The sequence below is a fragment of the Neopsephotus bourkii genome, unplaced genomic scaffold (genome assembly GCF_033783945.1).
Source record: "Neopsephotus bourkii isolate Nb327-2 ecotype Australia unplaced genomic scaffold, CSIRO-AGI_Nbou_v1 NB_1232, whole genome shotgun sequence".
NCBI classification, from domain to species: Eukaryota; Metazoa; Chordata; class Aves; order Psittaciformes; family Psittacidae; genus Neopsephotus; species Neopsephotus bourkii.
In genome coordinates, this window is record NW_026901717.1 from 203,093 (window position 1) to 222,166 (window position 19,074).

At 50.2% G+C, this 19,074-nt stretch overlaps 1 long non-coding RNA gene across 1 annotated transcript; it reads right to left on the reverse strand.

The window, feature by feature from the left end:
* Positions 1-15,643: 15,643 nt before the first annotated feature.
* Positions 15,644-17,323, reverse strand: LOC133218181 (uncharacterized). The gene is made up of 2 exons (XR_009727076.1): positions 17,090-17,323; positions 15,644-15,888 (listed from the first exon to the last, which is right to left on the reverse strand). It is a non-coding gene; the product is annotated as an uncharacterized LOC133218181 (long non-coding RNA).
* Positions 17,324-19,074: the final 1,751 nt, after the last annotated feature.

Here is a 19,074-nt window from a genome sequence, read left to right on the forward strand (position 1 = left end):
TGACCAGAGTCCAAGCCCGGTGTTTGTACTTAATCCAGCAAACCCTAGGAAACAATCAACCTGTGTTTTCATAGCGTGAATTTTTCATCTTTTAATGGGAAAAAAGTTTGACAAACAAGCTTCCATGATTATTTCTTCTTTTTCTTAGATAAGGGGGTAAGAAAGGAAAACCTCAGAGACAGCTGTCTTCCAAACTCACTAAATGGAAGTAGATATGCTGATGTACAGCCAGTGAGAATCCCCTGGGTACTCAAAATCCCATGTGGGCAGAGCCCAAGGAATGCTCTACTATGTGTGAACCCAGCCATGGCATAGGTCTGTGTTTTGCTCAAGGATGAGCCAATCCCAAGGTCACAGGTGGAAATTGTGTGTGGTCTGTACACAGCAGAACCTCGGGGTGAAAGAATGCAGATTTCAGCTCATCTGCACTATGGATGCCAGAAGCGGGAACCGAGGATTTTTAGAAGTGTGTCTTAACAGAGTACAAATAGCTTTTTCCAGCTCGTCTGGTTTGCTCCCTGGTGGGGAATGCTTCTTCACACAAACTTCTCCTGATCGATAGAGTGACAGCCTTAATGCATAGTTAGTGTATGTGTGAGGGTCATACAGCTGTCCCTTCAGTAGACATTAATCCTACATCCAGAACTATGCGAGAGGTTAATGTTTGCTAATCTAACAGACTCTGTTTCTCTCCAGTCCTGCAGGGATGAAAGGATGTGAGCTTCACTTAAGCTTTTTAAGTTTGGTCTGTGATGGATTCTGCCTGTTTTATTGCAAATGCGAGGGATGGGGGTGGAAATCTGTCTCTGCTCCTAATGCAAACTTTTCAAGCCAAGAATATTGTCATCATTATATACCAAGAGCAAAACTTTCCTTAGTGCCTAGCAAAGGAGAAAGAGGATTCCCACGTTAGCTTGAAAAAGGTTGGTAAGGAGGGAAGAGACGGGGGGGATGGGAGTGTTTGCTCCCAGGCAAGGCAGGCCCTGCATCCAAACCCAAGCCTCCTTGGGGCTTGGCTATATGAGCAGGAAAGATGTGAAATGTTGTGTTTTGTGCCTTTCCTTTCAAAGCTGCATGACAGTGAAAAACCACCAGGAGTGGGAATGCCAGGCAGAGTGAGCCTGTGTTATGCCAGAAAAGGGAGGGGGGCGGGAAGGGTCCATGTTACACCAGAGAAGCTTTTGAAGGGAAGCTTGCAGCATTCCCCAGGATACCAGCGTTTTCCAGGCTGCCGTGCCTGGAGGCAGCCACCCTTGTTTTACTGCAGGCTAACCTTCGCTGCAGGGTTTCCCCAGACAATGTAAGGATTTCTAGGGATTCCCAGGAGCGAACACATGATTTTTTTTATGACTGATATCAAAGTTCCTTTAAAAAACTATGTTAGGTGGAGAAGGGAAAAGTTAGGCTCTACGCACCTCAGATGGACCTCGTGCAAGTAAATACAAGAACATTGCTCAGGCAGGGTAAGGCATATTTTCTGGCATGATATCAAGGAAATCATGCTGTGACCCAAGTACTGGTATTCGGATTCTACCTGAAATTACAGTAAATTAAAACAGAAAGTAGCAGGCTAACAACCTCCTAAAAAACAGAAATAATAATAGGGCTGTAACTTTACAATTTCCTAGGTTTGCAACACAGTGGATCTTTGCTATCCAGTATGATAAATCTATCATCCCTTTTAAAGTAGCTATTGAGTTGCTTTCATCACAAGGCAGATACAGAGGTGAATAAATGTTTCTCTACCCTTGGTGCTATCTAAAACTGCTGTTTCAGCATGATGCAGCTTTACACAAGCCTGATCTGGAAAGACAATAGCACATGACAGCATTACTTTTTACTATAGGACTAATTATATTTAAAGTTTAACTTGAGAACACTAAATCAATACAGTTTTTAGTGCTGCATTGTGGAAACAAATAGATCAGTGCAGCTGGCCATGTGTGCTGTCGGTAAAGTGGGTCTGAAAAGAGCAGTGCTGTGAGCAGAACAGAAGCAGCAGACTATATACAGCGTGGGGTCTCCCCTTGCCCTCCCATAGCCTGCTCTGAAAGGGGTATCCAACTCTCTTTTCCCACCACATCCCAGTGTTTCAAGGCCTAATTTTTTGAAACAGATTATCCCAAAAGCATTCAGACAAATTGATCTGGGAGAGGCTGGTCCCACCCACATCAAACCAGTGACTTCAGGACCTGACATAAAACTCCATTTCTTCTCAATACCCCAGACAGGCAGATGGATCGATAATAGATTAGCTATAGGTGGACCAGTAATTTTAAGAGAGAATGAACTGTTTACTTGGTCCTTCTGTGATTCCTAACCCTGCTGCTGAGCATGAACAAAACATTTCTCTGTGAACCGTCAAATGCCCACTGTTCACATGCAACTGCTTGACGGAATTGCTCTTGAGACTAAGCAGCCCACCCCTTCTCCACCCCAGGACTCTGCAACCTTTGTTATAAAAGGGAAGTGGGAAGAAGATGGACTCATTTTAAGAACTGGTGGGTTTAGAGCACAACAAGGAGAAAACTTCTTTACGGCTTTTCTGGGACTTCAGGATTCTGTGTTTCTATTTTTACAAGAATGGGCTGATTTGTCTTAGGCTATTACTGTCTATTACTGCTGGAAATGCCAGAGAAAGGTGGGAAGCAGAGAATTCTGGCAATCTGCCTAAAGAGAAATCAATGAAACAAATTAATCCTTCGCAGGCTGCAATGACACAGTAATCCATCATTCAGAGCTGCTTTTATGCACCAAATCAGAGAGCAGAGGAAAGAGCCCTGGGGGACATCACAGACAACAACTTACAGCAACACTGGGAAAATAGTAAGGAATCAGTTTATTTAAAGAGAATAGATTTTAGTTGATTGCCTATTTCGTTTTATAGAGATTTTTCTTCTGTGGTGCTGTGGAGCTCTGGTAGGATGGCTCTATCTGCTGAACACCCCGGGCTTCCCACTCTGTGGGCTTCCAGGAAAGGGGAGGGGAGGTAGTCCTTGTACCCGTGAGTGGCTGAGATGCTGACTTTTGGAGGTGAGGAGGGAGGGGAAGGTCCCCGAAGCCCCCTTCGGGCTTTGCAGGATCTTGCTTCCCCCCTCCTCACAGAACAGCCCCACTGATCCGGGGCCAACCCTGATCGGAATGCAGGGGAAGATAGCTGCCGTGCGGGGAGAGTGGCTGGGCAGGATCAGACCCGCTCCCCCTCCATCCATCCCTCCACCTTCTTTCCCTTCCTGGAAGGAAGCCCGCTTAGCAGAGCAGAGGAGGCAGATTCCTGCTTGAAAGTCCCTTGTTGGTACCCAAAAGGACTAAAGGGGGAACAGAGGGACGGGACTTGCTAGGACTGACACCCACTGCCAGCTACGAACACACACCTCCCCAAAGGAAAAGCACCCGTGGTGACGGTTTGTCCCTCCCCCGTGGATGTGACCCACATCTTGGGAGCAGACGGGAGTATCCCCCCTTCCCCGGGGGGACAACTCCTACTGCGGGACACCCCCGCGGCTGGTACGGAGCCCCACAGAAGGCAGCGGGGGATGGGAGGGAGGCAGGAGTTACACAGCGGTTTGACAAAAAGCTAGGTATCAGTGCGAAACGCGTGAAACGGCAGAACTGCCGAAAACACGGGCACCAGGGTGGTGCCAGGAGAGGGTTACAATTTTATTTCTTTACACGCACACCGCCTCTTAGGGGAAAGGGGTAATTTTGGTAGCCCGCTTGCATGTTGGTTTCACCACCCCGGACACTTGGGAGGGAGGAGGCATGTTTTATTCTGGCTTTCTCCCTATATTGAAGAGATGGATCACGTAAGGACCTAGTGGTGCTGCTGTGGTCAGGATAAGTATGCTGACTGGGGAGTCTAATTGTTTCAAGCAGTCATGCCTCTAAACATGGAGAGTCCTGTTGGTGGAATCAGTCTGTTACTAATAAAATGAAGAAGAACTGAATTAAATTCCCGAGAAAGGGACTATAAAAGTTTCTATAGTGTAACTAAATGACTTCACCTATACTATTACCCCTCAGATGACATCTTGAAAGAAGGCAGACTCAGTACAGCCTCCATATTCATAAATTGGCTGCCCTTAGTCCAGTAAATCTGGACTGATTTAAAAAGGCTTTTTCATCTTCCCAATCAAAATAAGTGATCGTTAATTAAAAGTTTTCTGTTAACAATGTCGCTATTCCCTCTGTTACCTGCTCATAAATTTAGTGAACTTCTTACAGCATCTGGATCAGCAAATTTTTTCTCTTCCCCCCCTGCCCCCCGCCCTTTTTTTTTTTTTTTTTTTTTTTTTGCGGTGTCAGGCTTGAAGGTGGTTTCCCTCTTGTGAAACCTTCGCCTTTCCTGGGCGAATACCAATCACTCTCGTTCTGCCGGGATAAATGCCGCCTCTGGGTATTTTTAGAGGTCATCCATGATTGTCCCTGAGGGGGCTTACCAAAGAGGGAGCCCTGCGAATTTCTTCCCACGGGGAGAAGCCTGTCGGGGATCCCCACTGAGATGCTAAGCACTCGCCCAAACGGATTTCGGGGTTCTGATGGCCTGCAAAGGGTCACCGGGGCCGGCTTTCCCTGTTTTAGACCACTGAGAGGTTGGGGACAAGGGTGCTGCAGGGAGAATATTTTATATATATATATATATATATATACACACACATATATAATTTTACTGATATTGAAAAGAATATATGCTTTTCTATATAATATATAGCATGTAATATATTCTATATAATACATGATATGCAATATGTAATATATCATACATAATATATACTTATTCATACTTATATATGATATCTATAAAAGAAAAGCCCCAAACACCCCCCTGGTAGCTCGGGATGTTAGTAAACAAAAGAAAACCAGCCACTCCAGCTCCTCGGGCTCTCTCCCGCAGTGAGAGGCATGTTTGGGTTCGTTTTACTCACTTTAAGTTGGGGTTTTTTGTCAGAGGTGCGCTCTGCGCCTGCTCGGAGGACCTGCGGGGTACGACCTACGTGGAGCTGCCCCGCCAGAACCCAGCCCCTGGGGCTCGGCCCTTCACAGCCATCAGCAAAGCCCACGGTTGATGAGAACGGCACTACTGGCATCCCACAGCTTGTAGTGGGACAAGAGGTCACCCTAGCCCTGCGTGCTGGGCGTGCGCGGATGCTTAAGTGGTTCTACAGGTGGTTGCGAGAGAGGTGCGGAGTGAGATGCCCCTTCCCGAGGCTGGCAGGAGAAAACAGGGGCTTCCCACCTAACTAGGGATAATCTAGTGGGAAATAATAGTAATAGTAGTAGTAGTAGTAGTAGTAGTAGTAGTAGTAGTATTAATCACCTAAATAGGGGTAGCAGATGGGGTTTTGTCAAGTGCTTTGCATCTAAACCTGTGACCACTTTGAATTTTCCCTGCAACCCTTCGCTGCATGTAAGCCCGTCTTCATCCTGTTGGGATTCAGTCATGGGCTTCACTTCTCTCCTTCCCACTCCGAATTTCATGTGCCTCCCTCCCTTCCAGAACTGGCTCCAAATAAACGAATCACGAATGTAAAGCTATCCCCCCAAGACATATGACTAAGGGCTGTCAAGGAGACTTTGGTCCACTATCCATGTCTATTATGCCAATCACTCGTCACGGTCCCTTGTGGTGTGTCATACGTCATCATGACACTGATCCATGACACAGTTTAATGTTATGTGTGGATGCTCCGGCAGCCTGCCCCTACCCTGCACCTTCCTAACTCGCTGCAAATGTGTTCCCTGGACCCCCTCCGAATAACCACTGCGCAGCCCACATTTAAAGCCACCGTCGCTGGAGCTCTCTGGCCAAAAGCGCGCTGCTCGGGGTTTCTGTTTATTCCCCCGTTTCGCTGCTGGTTTTGCCTATCCTCCCCTCCCCGTTTTGGTCCCGGGTCCCTCAGCCCGTCTCCCACCAGCCCCGGGCTGAAAGGTATCCTCCGCTCATTTCGGGGGAGTGGTCTCTGCTTCTTGCCCTGCACAGCACCCGAGTTAGTCGTTCAGAGCTCCCGACATTAAACCGAGGGAGGTGCTTGTCCACACTCGAACTATTCCACGCATGGGATAAAAACAGCGTCTCCGCCCCGGGTACACGCAGGAGAGGCCAGTGGAGAGTGGCAGCAGAGGGTGGGACGGGGACGGATGGTAAGGACGCCATCTATCCCCTCTCCCCATCCCCGTGGGTAGTTAGCGCCGAGGGACCCGCGGGCTGTGCGTGTCATCGTCCCACCCCAGAGTCGAAGCATCCTTCAGGCTGCGGGAGGGAGGTGGACAATAGCCGCAGCCGCCACACCTGCGATCTATCACGGCGGTGAAATATGCACAGTAATGCGGAGTAATTGCTTTTTCCGCTTCCAGAGGGAGCTCAAAGCTGGAAAATCAAGGTTAGAGTCTTCCAAACTGTAAACAATTTCCACAGCGCACACCCAAAGAGCAGGCAGACAGAGAGGGAGACAGACAGGGAGAGTTCCCGCTTTGTCTCAGAAGGGACTTTCAAGATTCATTTAACTTCTTGAGAGGAGGGATAAAGATTCTGACAACGCGTATTCATCTGCTTAACTACATCACGGGTCTAAGAAACTTTTACCTGTCCGCAGCAGGGGGCTGGCGATGAGTGCGGGGATCTGGGTAGGATCACAGCCGCAGTAACCAATTCACTGCAGACCACAGGATTGTTAGCAAGTACATAAACCCCGGCTGGAAATCGCGACTTGCTTGTGCGCGTTCATGCTGGGACCTCACTCGTATCGTGGGCATAAGCGCTGGTCTCCCACCTGCGAGAGTTTCGGGTTTTGGGGCTGATGTGGGTTATCTGAGTGTCTGGCTGAAGTATGAGGTTTGGGCAGATACATCCACCTCCGCGCATTCAATGTTCACACACCGTTCTCTGTGAGTTTCTCCCCTGTGTGAGTCTGCGCGCATCCCTCTCACGGGTTTTCTTAGACGCAGACAACCCCGCTCGGAGGTTCACAATTCAGCAACAGCTGACAAGAGAAATGTAATGCTGACTTGGAAGTGGCACACTCTAATTAGGAGGTGTGTCGAGTCCGGACCCTTGGAAGAACGGCTGGGATTTGGGTCTGAGGGGGGGACGTTACTTTCCCGCTGTGCTGAGCTCAGCCAGTGTTCGAAAGGTCAAAACTCACCCTCATCCTCCCGTCGTCATCCTCACATCGTCATCCTTATCATTATCGTGACCTTCATTCTCATCCTCACCCTCAGCCTCATCCTCACCCTCCTCCTCATCCTAACACTCACCTTCAACCTCAGTCCCAGTCTCATCCTCACACTCACCTTCAACCTCAGTCCCAGTCTCTTCCTCATCCTCACCCTTATCCTCACCCTCAGGCCGGGTCCAACAACCCCTCACTGCCACTCTACCTGTCCAGCCTGAGCTTCAGTTCACACATTCCTCACAGGTACAGCTTCCCCGCTCCCCATCTCTCTCCCCACAGCCGGGGAACCAGTTTCCTGACCCCCTAGTCCCCACTCTCCGTGTGTGTCCTAGTCACATCCGGCCGCCAGGACTCCTAGCGGTGTCACAGCCTGCGCATAAATCACGGGGAACTAACGGCAGGTCCGCTTCCTTCGGGGAAAAGTAAGTGAAAATACGTAAATGACGCCAGCATTATTGCTCTTTTAGAAGAGAGGTGCTGTGTGTCTGCTTGTAAAACGCGGGGTGGGGGGGAGGATTCACACGACACAGCGCATTAAAGAGTCGCAACCTCTCCCCGACAAGTCATTACGCCTTTATCCCCCACCAATTAACCACACCTCTCGGGATTTATGCTAACACCTAAACTAGGATGAAAATTAAGGGATCCCAGGCATTCCTGGTGATTGCCCGGACAGTGAAGCTCCCCTCGGGCGGCGCCGAAAGTGTCACGGGTCATTCCCGTGGAGAGGGACCGCGGAGTCGCTACGCACCCGCGCTGGGCAGCAGCAGCCATTGGAGAGACCGAGGCCGGGAGGCCAGGAAGCAGCTTCGGTCCAGAGATGCTCCCTCGGACCACGGCGCCCTGGGGGGCCTCTTAGGTTGCCAAACTTTTCCCTTCTCCTGTTTTCTCTTTCTTTTTCCCCTGTTCTCTGCATCCCAGGCTGGACCCCTGATCACTTGCACAGCCCAGCAAACAATTCTGTTTGGCTCCTTTACAATAGCAATTTCACGAGGTACAACGCGGCGGACACAGCAATGAATATGTATAGAGACCTGCGAGGGGACATCATGAATGCGGACGGTAAAATGCCACCTTCCGTACCTGCCCCTTTCCCTCGCTAGTTCGAAGAAAAGGCATCTCGGATGCTTTTTTGTGGCGCTGAATTAATTCCAAATATTTGGTACACAAACTTAGCGAGCCTAGAAGAGGCTAATTTTTCCAGCGTAATCCAATTAAAAGATTTCTAAACTAATCCTTTTTTTTTTTTTTTTTTTTTTGGGGGGGGGGGGAAAAGTGCAAAGCTAAGAGGAAAATCGGTTTTATGACAGTAATTTATTGCACCAGTTTGGTCTACAGAAAGAGGTGTTCGTCTCTTGGAGATGACCACGCAGCCACACACACTCACTCCTAGGTCGCATGTGGCTGAACTTCATTTTTTTTTTATTATGATTATTTTTATTTTATTTTTTGGAATCACTATCATCCAGGCGCGGATCTCGCTCTTAACACGCCAAGGAAGGGAGTTTGGTCGCTCATAAGTACCCTAGACTTTCTAAAGTGCTAATAGATTTATGGTCTCTTTTCCGACGCCCATCCAGAGTAATTAGCACATATGTTCTAAATAGATGATAGTTTTGTGAGCAATAAAGCAATTACCCATCGCTGGAGTTGACAGTTCCTTCAACTAAACTCCAACCAGCAGCTAATTGGAAAAGTCATTTCAGCTCCACTGTCTGCAATTAGTCCTGCTAAACTATTACACCCAAACTACCTGGTTTGAGGTTTATTTATTCTTTCTATTTGCATTTACAAACGTTTACCAAGACACGCTTAAGTTTCTAGGCGACGGATGTCTCTGGGGCGGGTTTGGTTTGGGGGGTTGATATCTCCTTTTTATTTTTGCAGCCACGAGAAGCCACGTTCCCATTTTGGTGGTGCTGGATGGCTCAGAGGTTCACAATCGTGTGTCCATTTGCTGAGGTGGCGTGATAAAACACTATTTTATTATATTTTGTTTTTTCCCCGGCCACTGCAGCCAAGCTGGAGGGCGAGTGCGGTGGGGAGGGAGGATAACGGCGATCCTGCTTTAAAATAATAATAGAATAAAATATAAACTATTTCCCTTTCCACCCTAACTCTGCAATTAGAGAGCTGCTTGGTTAACCACCCCGTACCCCAACACTCAGTTGCCTCTGTGCTGAAGGAGCTTCTGTTTGTTTGCCTCTCCAGCCCTGCCTGGGGACATGGTGCCCCCCTGCCCCTTCCCACGTCTCCGGAAGACGGGGAAAGGTCTGTGGGTCAGAGGAACCCCTTTTCTCTCTGCCTTCTCACACCCATCCCACCACCCACCTCCCCGAATCTCCCTCCTCCTCCTCTAGGATGGAAAAATTAAACCGGGGGGCGGGGGGAGAGGGGGGTGGTAGTGTTAGGACTTGTGCACAGTGAGTGGAAAAAATGTGTTAAATATCGGTTTGACGCCCCACCGGAGCTTCAAAATATACACCGGCTGGATTTCTTCTACTTAATTTAATCTTTATTGGACTGGGTTTCTTCTCTCCATCTATTCACGAGAAGTCCCAGCAAAACGTACTACAGAAGAGAAGTTGGGGGGGTGGGGGGAGACACGACATAGAGGCGAACGGGGAGGACTGTTTAGTCCTTCATTTGAACCGCAGGCTTCAGCAGGTATTTAGCAGGGAGGCACGCCAAGAAGTTTAAAGTAGGTCTCTTAAGCCAAGACTTCTGCCCAGGGCTTGAGCTGGTCCTGGAGTGGAAAAGATTTGTGTGTTGGGATGGGAGCTGGTAGCCTTAGCAACAAAGTAGTCACTTGAAGGAATTTACAGAGAAAGCATCCCAGACTGGGAAAGAAACACCAATTTCTGAGTGGCTAGGAGAGAAGAGATAGTGCCCTGGTTTGAGCCCCTGGAACAAAGCTTTTTCTATTTGTCAGCGGCCCCAGATTTTGTCCGCCTCTCTTTTTACTTTTTTTTTTTTTTTTCTATTAAGCCTCATAAAATAAATAACCCTCCTTGGCAAGATGACCCCGCGAACTCGGCTGGAACACCAGCCGCTGCCTCTGCACTGGCCGCGCTCGGACAACCCGCCAAGCAGACTCGGTTGCCCACCGAAAGGCGGCAGCCCCCCTCCAAAATCCACTGGGCTGCTGGGGCTGCCTCCCAGCCTTGGCACCCTCAATTACTGCCAATTACCAGCATCCCGGGGTCTGAGGGTGAGGGTGATTACAGTGTCCGGCCGCCTCCCCTTGCTGCACTTTCAAGCATCACCCTCCCCGGAAAGGGTCCTCGCCGGCCGGCTATGCCGGCTGTCTCTGAGAGCCCGGGACACCCCCCAAATTCCTTCTCCGGCCCTGCGGTGTGCGCGGGGATTGGGACATGCCTGTGGCTCCGCGGGTGCGCAGGGTGCGCGCTCGACAGGCGCCGGCTGCAGCGGCTGCCCATGCGTGTCCCTGCGCGCTCGTACCCACGGGCACGCACCCCTCTGGCCAGGCAGCCCCCACTCAAAAGCGTTTTCGTTGCTCCCAGAGCACACACCCTCTTTTTTTAACTCCTTTCTCCCTCTTTTTTTTTTTTTTTCTTTTCCATTACGAGCGATTAGATGGTGTCTATTCAAAGTTGCTGATCCAGAGAGAAAATAGGAGTAGATAAAAGGAGATTTCAAGTGACCTCCTCGTCCCTTTCACACCAACCTGAGCCCCGGAATAGCCAAGGATCAACTCGGACAAAAGCCCTTTCCTTTTCCCTTTCAGCTTCAGAAAATTCAGTGCAAGGGGTTAATAATAAAACATATAACTCTAGCCCAGTTTGGTAGAATCAGGCAATTTTGTATACCTTACTAACGACACCGTTGGATATGCCCGGGCTTCACCCTCAGAAAAGTGTGAATTAAATAAATAAATAAATAATAATTACATAAGAAAGAAGGGGAGCGGGGGGAGGGGGGGGGGAAGGAATTTTTTCCTGGTAAAGTACATAGCAGTCATTTACAGCTTTTGTGTTGGGCTGGAACGATTTACTCTGTTTATTCTGTTTCGTTTAAACTTTATCTAAAGTGCATCCCCGTTCTCCCCATGCAGACAGAATACGCTGTAATAAACATATTGTACTCCTGATAGTTTAAGCGAAAATGCTAAGGCTTATTACTCAGATCAATTTCTGATGAGGTAAATGCAATTGTATCTCTACTCTTGTAGCGCTGCCGCATTTTCCCAGGAAAAACACATTTACGCCTTTTTATCTCTGGTGCAGAGGAGCACCCGAGATAAAGTATTTAATTAAGTAATACTTAATTAAATACTTAAACGCCTTGGAAGCTACCTCTGGTCTGCGGAAAGTCCAGCTCGAACCTACACCTGACGGACTAATCCCCGCAGTAAAAGAAATGGGGTCTCTGACAGGTAACTATTAAGGAAATGATTATATACTGCCGTCGATTGCGTTGTCAGGACAATCTCACAACTTACAAACTCGTTTCCAAACGTCAGCTCTTCATCAGAAGCTCCAGCCCCATTTCGGAATCATAAATAACACCAAATCCAGCCCTGAAAGAAGCCAGGGTTTTAAAATACAGTCAGAGGTGTTTTAGTGCAAAGCCTCCTGTTAATGGCTTTTGTACACTTTTGTTTCTCTTGGCTTCGGTCCTCAGATCACCGTAGCTTTATTTGTGCCGAAAGTAAATATTTGGTCCCGGATTCACCAGTGTGTTGGAAATGATTCCCAGATTTGCCTTAAACAGGAAGGTTTGATTTGCATCAAGAGGTCATCAATTTCTTTTCCTGCACCTCTACTTGGGAACTGACGTGCTCCTTTTATGCTGTTAGACAAGTGGCCTTTGGTTTGGGTGCTTTCTATCCCCTGCTTGTCGGGTTTGGATTTTTTGCGGGTTTTTGTTTGGGCTTTCTTTTTGATGGTGTGGTTTGTTGGCTTTGTGAGGTTCGGTTTTACGGTTGGGGTTTTATTTTCTTGTTTAGGGTTTTGGGGGGGGGGGGGTTGGTTGGTTGGTTGGTTTGGTTTGAGGATTTTTTTTTGTTTGTTTGTTTGTTTGTTTTTAACTTCCAGGTACAGATTCCCCCTCCTTTTTCTTCCTCTTTTTTTTTTTTCACTTTTTTTTTTTTTTTTTTTTTCTAATTAAGAAAGGGAGCCTTTCTGATGCTCACGCGTTTCTGTTTAGATGGCTGGTGAGAGCAAGTTGTGATTCAGCGCCGTGCTTTCGGGTTGGCACCGGAGCCAGATACTTTTGAGCGCTAACAGATTACAAACCCCGTCTCGTCGCGGTCGCTCTGCCGGGAAGGCTCCGGGGACGGCAGATTGCCTTCCCGAGGGGGTGACGGGGGGGCCTGGGGGGAGCCGCTCTCACGCAGCTCTTTTGCCAATCCAGTCTAAAATTACCCCAGAGAAGCAGGCGGCTTGCGTGGAGGGGAAGGGCGATCGCGCCTATGGGTTAAGCACACGCGAAGAGCAAGGAGCGCGGGGGGTGAGAAGGACACGGGCGAACGTACGATGATAAGGACGCGGGGATCCTCCTCGGGGGTCGTGGAACCCACTGGGATGCTCAGCAGATCCTCACAATGAGGGGATGTCGGTCAAGACCCCAGGAGGGTGATTCAGAGCCGGGGGTAGACTCCGCTTCCACGAGTGGTTTCAAGAAATATATAAATAAATAAGGCAGAATATGACTGTTGAGTGCGTTGGGGGGCCGGGGGAGAAAGGACAAGGTGGAGGCCCCTCTTTCACATGGCCAGCCTCCTTCAGTAGAATGGAGCAGAATGGCCTGGGCGATGGGCTTGGGCGATATCGACAAGGATACCTGGCAGAGGGGGACATGTGCACCCGGGAGGCCCGGGGAGGTTGGGGACACCCCCCGACATCGAGCTTTCTTTGTAAAGCGGAGGTGGTCGGCACAAAGCACAGCCGGGTGAGCATCCCACAGGGCTGCTCCGACCAGGTGCTGCGGGCAGTGAGGACCGAGCAGCGCAGAGCCCCCAGGGGGACTGGGCCACCTCCCACCAGGCTGCCTAGGATGATGCAACCCAGTGGAGACCCCCTTCCTTGGGCAGGGGACAAATGCTTCCCCTTCATAAAGCACCACCTCCAGCCCGCGCATCTTTTTTATGCGCTCCGCAAAGAACTTGGTTGTCCTCCAGTTTTGGGCGGGGGGGGGGAAGGAGGGGGAAGAAAGGAAGGGGGGAAATAAAGGGGGGGGGGGGAATGCCAAAGAAGGAAAAGGGCTGGTATGAAAGGCCTTAGCACCGCTGATGGGAAATGAGGCCTGGCCCAGCAATGGCTTTCGAAGCCTAGCCCGGCACAGCCGACCCTAGCCCGGGTGCTGGGCCCGGGAAAGGGGGAGGACGGAAGGGCCGGGTCACATCATTAATCCTGGGAGTGGTCTCGGTATGACCGATCACATCCCTTTTGCAACCGGGGCGGCCCCTTTCCGACCAAAGGAAGAAGAGGGGAGGGCGGCAGAGGGGGACACCCCACCGCGACCCTCTGTTTTTACAGAGTCCTGGATTGAAGGTGTTTGCCGATCAGAGTAGGGTATGACTAAAAATGCTAAAAACTGGGAGAGAGAGGCACATTCCTGCATGTCAGGGCTGCTCGCTGTGCCCTGCAACAGCAACCTGCGCAGTTACTGTCCTCTCTCCGCCCTGCTCCCTGCGTGCATACTTTATATATATATATATGTGTGTATAAATATACATAGATATACATGTATGTCCATGCTCATGTGAGTGTATTTGTACATATATATATATATATAGAGTGCCTTGCAGAGCCTGGCAAGGTGGAGCAGCCATCTAATGTTTGCTTTGGAAAACAGGCTACCATCTCAGTTCCCAACTTACATGCAGCCCGGCCGCTTAAAAATAATAACAATAATATAATGTACTACTAATGCCATCAGTTGGGGGTTACATTACAGTCTATAAACAACACCCCTGCCTCCATCCCCGCCAGAAATAGCGTGTAGAAGTTGTCACCACTAATATGTAGAGGAACTTTTCCCTTCCAGAAGGGGCTGTGAAGGAGAGAGGCGACAAAACACCGTCCCAGGTTCGGTTACACCGGGAAGGAAGAGGAAAGGGAGACATGGGGGTTAAAGAATTAAAAAGACGGCGGGGGAACTTGGAGAAAAAAATCCCAGAGTATAAATCCTTCCAAAACTCTGCCACCTTCAGACCTAGCCTGGCCAAAGTGGGTTCTGGGGAAACAGAGGGGGAAACAAGTCTGAGCAAGTCCCCATCTCCGTTTCCTCTACCCACTCCAGATCCGTAGAGGTTAAAAGGCAATCAAAGCTCATTTCCCCAATTAAACGTGAGTTGTGTTTAAGTGTCCCTGTAATTTGTCGGGGAGGGCAAATGCCTCCCGTCGGTTGAACTGTGTTTTAACCTGGGCAGCTGTAGGATGAGTCTGCTTTATTGGTGGAGGCTCCCCCTCCCAGGCTTCCGCGCCACCTCTGGGCGCAGCAAGCAGAATTTTCCCCTGGATTCCTGCAAACTTCACCGGCCCTTCAAGCATCGGCTTGGTGTTTCTTTAAAATACCCCACATTTAATAGCACGCAGCACATTAAAATAACCAAGCGCCTAACAGCCAGGAGAGGGGAAAAAATGCCTCCCCCTCCGCACATCCCCCGCTGCCGAAACCAGCGCAGTTTGTGCGGGTTTGGGCTTCCGCATAGTTGCGGCTCCCTGGGCCCGGCTGTAAGAGCATCTGATTGCCGCGTTGACAATATAGCCCGGATAAACAGACTGCCATCGATCTTTTCATTAGGTGATCGAGCCAGGCACGGGGCAGGTGAAGGAGAGGGGCACGGGGAGGGATGCTCGCACGTCCCCACCCTGGTGTCCTGCCGCGCCAAGCTGTGCTCTGCGAGGGCGTGTGGTTGGTGCCCGAGGTCCCGAGTGGGTCAGCGCTGAGAAGCACGCGTTCTCTGAGAGGAAGGGGCGGGGGGGGGGGCCCAGTTCCAGTGTGGAAATACTGGAACAGGTTTCTATAGGGGCAGGCTGTAAAGGGGAGAGGTTCGATTCTGGACAAAATGAGGGCGAAGCACGGCTCCCTCCGCCCAAATTACGGGATGTCCAAATAACATGAGGTGCCGGGGGGATGGGGGGGGGGAGAGGTGTTGGGGAAGGTCTCTCCGCCAAGTGCCGCGGTCCCGGTCCCCTCCCTCTGCTCCCAAACCCCGAGAAGGGACGCGGCGACTTGCCTGGGGTGGCCGTGGGGCCGGGGCCGGCGACGGGGAGCCCGGTCCGGGGGAAGCCCGGTGCGGCGGCTGGGTCCGTCCACCTCCTCGCAGGGTTTCTGTCTCTGTCTGCCTGTGTCTCTGTCTCTGTCTCTCTCTCTCTCCCCCTCTCTCTCCGTGCCTTGCTCTGCCTCTTTTGCTCTGTTTCTTCACAGTCTGGGGAGTAAAATCTAGATGATATACATACCGAGCTTGCTTTTTTGTCCGATATAATCTTATTCGTTTCACCTTTTCACTGACCAAGAGACAGGACCGGGAGTTTATTTGGAAAGAGGGGGAGAGAGGAAAGGAGCCTACTGTTGCATAGTCAATAACATCCTTTTTATCAATGCAATATACAATAGGGACGGCTTGGCCAACGGACTCATTGAAAATCTCTTCATTATTTCGGGACAAAATCAAGCGTTTTTTTCTGATCTCAGAAATGATGAAGGATTCTCCTCTCCAGCCGGCTCCCAGTCTCAGATTTCACAGCTGACAGTGAAAGAAGGGAAAAAAAAAAAAAAAAAAAAAAAGAAAGTGATCACCATGCATAAAGTTGAGAGCTTTTTCTTTTATTTTCTTGGGGGTGTGGGGGGTGTTCTTTGTTTTTCCTCTTTCTGATGAAAGCAACGTCTTTTTACAAGAAAATAATAACAATAAAACTTCTGACATATATTTCATCCCTTTTCCCAGCTGCAGGGTTTTTTTTCTCCCGGCTACCACTCTGATGATAAACTTCTATTGGGAGCTGAGGGGAGGGTTTGGTGTGGAGTGGTGTGGGAGGATATTTTATTTTCTTTATAATCTTATAGTTTGTTTCTCCTTTGTCACACAGACCCAAAATTTCAGACCTCTGGCAGAAGGGGGTTGTTGCTGGAAAGGTAGGCTTGAGAGAAAGGAGGGACAAGGACGGGAATGAAGGGTCTTCCTCGCTCCAGTGAGGGTTTATATTAAAAATAAAGAAGGAGAAAGGTAAATATATATATATATTATTTTTTAAGAGGGCATGTGTGACAGGCCGCAGACAGGCTCGGCGGCCCCCCCGTTCTCCCCTGAACTCCCCCGGACCGAGGGCTCGGTGCCCACTAGATGGCAGCCGGCGCCAGCGATTCCCTCTCGGCTCCTTTCTGCTCAGCGCCGCCGCCGCTGCGGTCGCGGAGGAAAGGTGAACCCTCGCATCTCCGACATACGGAGCAACTCGCTTTTGGGGAGACGGAGGCAGTGGGGAGGGAGACCTCCGGGTAGGGGGCATTTCGCAGAGGGCGATTTGAGCTCTGATAGCTCACACACACCCCGAAATAATTTAATTAAAAGGGGTGGGGGAATCCCACGAGGGAAGAGCGGAGCCCGGGGGGCGGGGGGGAGATCGGGAGAAGGGTGGGCATATCGAGGGAGAGGATAAAAAATAGCCCAAAGTGGAATGGGAGCATGTGGAGATGTGGATATGAGTGTGAGGCTGAGTGTGCAAGTGCTCGGGCAAACGGACGCCTGACCCTCCGTGCAGCCGGAGTGTTTTCTACTCCACCATTAAATCCCCTGTCGCGGCTTTGGTGGTTGGAAGGTGAGGGAGGAATCGCGATTTCAGATGGGTGGGAGGAGGGAAAGGAAGAGAAATAGAAAAAGGAAATAAAACCAGAGGAAAAAATAAAAAGGGGGGAGGGGGGGAAGAATAAAAGAAGAGGGGGGAGCCCACCAACTTTTCCCTGGAAGCCTACATCGTCCCCTTTTAATTCCCCCTTTCCGCCTATCGCAACGCATCCTCCCCTGTCGATGTGTGTGCTGATGGGGGGGGGGGGGGGATCTTGAAAAGAGAGGGAGGAAGAGACCGTAGACGACCCATACTAATCAGGTCTCAAAGTAAATAGCAGCGCAGGGCGATCGCAATGTAAATTGTGCTTGTCAGAAGAATCCCCTCTCTCTCCCTCCCTCCCTCCCTCTTTCCCCCCCCCCTTCTCCTCCCTTCCCCATCCCAGGCGGTAGGTAGCCGGAATTTAAATATATATATATATTTAATTAAATAAATATATATATATTATATATAATATATATAATGTATATAAAGGGGGGAGAAAAGGGGGGGGCGAGCGCTGGGGGGGCAACCAATGGAGCGCGGGAGGCTTGGCTAACCTTAGCTTCCCACTCCCCCCCCCCCTCCCCAATTCAGGGCTCTGACCAGTCAGTCGCCTTTGATTATCAGTTGCCAGCAGCCCTTCTCTTGGCTCCTTGACACGCGCTCCATATAAGGCAGCGATCTCCATAGAAACGTGTCAGTTTCAATAGTAGTGTCAAAGTTCACTATATACAGACATTTCGAGCAGATCCCCCTTTCGGAAACATTGCTCAGCTAGGCTTTCCGTTTAAACGCATTCATTTTTTGGGTCTCTCTCTCTCTCCCTCTTCCCTCCCCCCCCCCTTGCATATTCTATTAGTTGTGTGCTTTTCCCCCCTCTCTCTCTCTTCTCCCCCTTCATCTCCCTCTTCTCCTTCCTTTTCTTCTTTTTTCCACCCTTCCTCCTTGTGTCTTTCGCTTCATTCCTGCAGGAGAAGAGGAGAGAGAGGTGAAACTGAAAAAAAAAAAAAAAAAAGGGAGAGAGAAAAGAATCTCAGAAAGAAGGAAAAACGGGGATAAAGCAGAGACGGGGAAAGAGGAGGGGGAAAAAAAAGTCCGGAAAGGAGAGAGAGAAAGCGCTCATATCTTAATATCGTTATTATTTTGACCATTCTTGCCTATTTTTTTATTTTGGGGGAGGGCTTCTCTTGTGGCTGATGAGTTTTTACCCGAAATACTTTTTCCAGGCGAACTGAAAAAAAAAAAAAAAAAAAAAAGAAGACCTTCTGGGGGGTTGATTTCCACCGATTTTTTTTTTTTTTTTTCTCCTTCTTCCTCGCAACCGGCATCGTGCGCTCTCACAGGAGAAGAGAAGAAGGAAGGGGCAAGAAAGAGGAAAAGAAGAGGATTTATTTACCCGACCTACTTTGGATCTCTCTTTTTCCTGCGCGTGTCATTATTATTCCCGTCCTCTATTTTTACACTTCGCCGTGAATTCGTCTCCTCTGCGAATTTAGTCACATCCGATTTTTTTTTTTTTTTTGAGAATTTTTTTCCTCTTTAAAAAAAAAAAAAAAAAGGCGAGAGGGAGCTCGAGCGAGCGAGAGAGACAGAGAGCGAGAGAGAGCAGCTCGGGAGAAAGAGCAGCGACCGGCAACCTCCTCCTCCTCCGCCACCGCCGCCGCCGCCGCGACAGGAGATCAAACTGCTTCAGCTCCCTGCCCGCCTCCACCGCTCTCCCCGGCCCCGCCGCCCTGCATGGCTGACGGCTCCTTGCCCTGGACCTGGCCCCCGGACACCTCTATGCCCTGATCGCCGGCCGACGGCTCCTCTCGGCACCTCCCGCCTCCCCGATCACCGGCAGTGGGAACAGCCTCCGCGGGAGCGGCGGCGGCGGCCGGGCCCCGGCAGCGGCGAGCGGCGAACGGCGACCTCCTCCTCCTCCACCTCCTCCTCCTCCTCCACCTCCTCCTCCTCTTCCTTCCCCTCCTCCTCCTCCTCCTCCTCCTCGGCGGCGCCGCGGCTTCCTCTATGCCCGCACATCCTCCGCGCTCGTAGCGCCCGGACCGCGTGTGTGCCCGTGCCCGTGTGCGTGTGCTCGACTGGGGGAGCCCGCCGTGTGCCGGGCG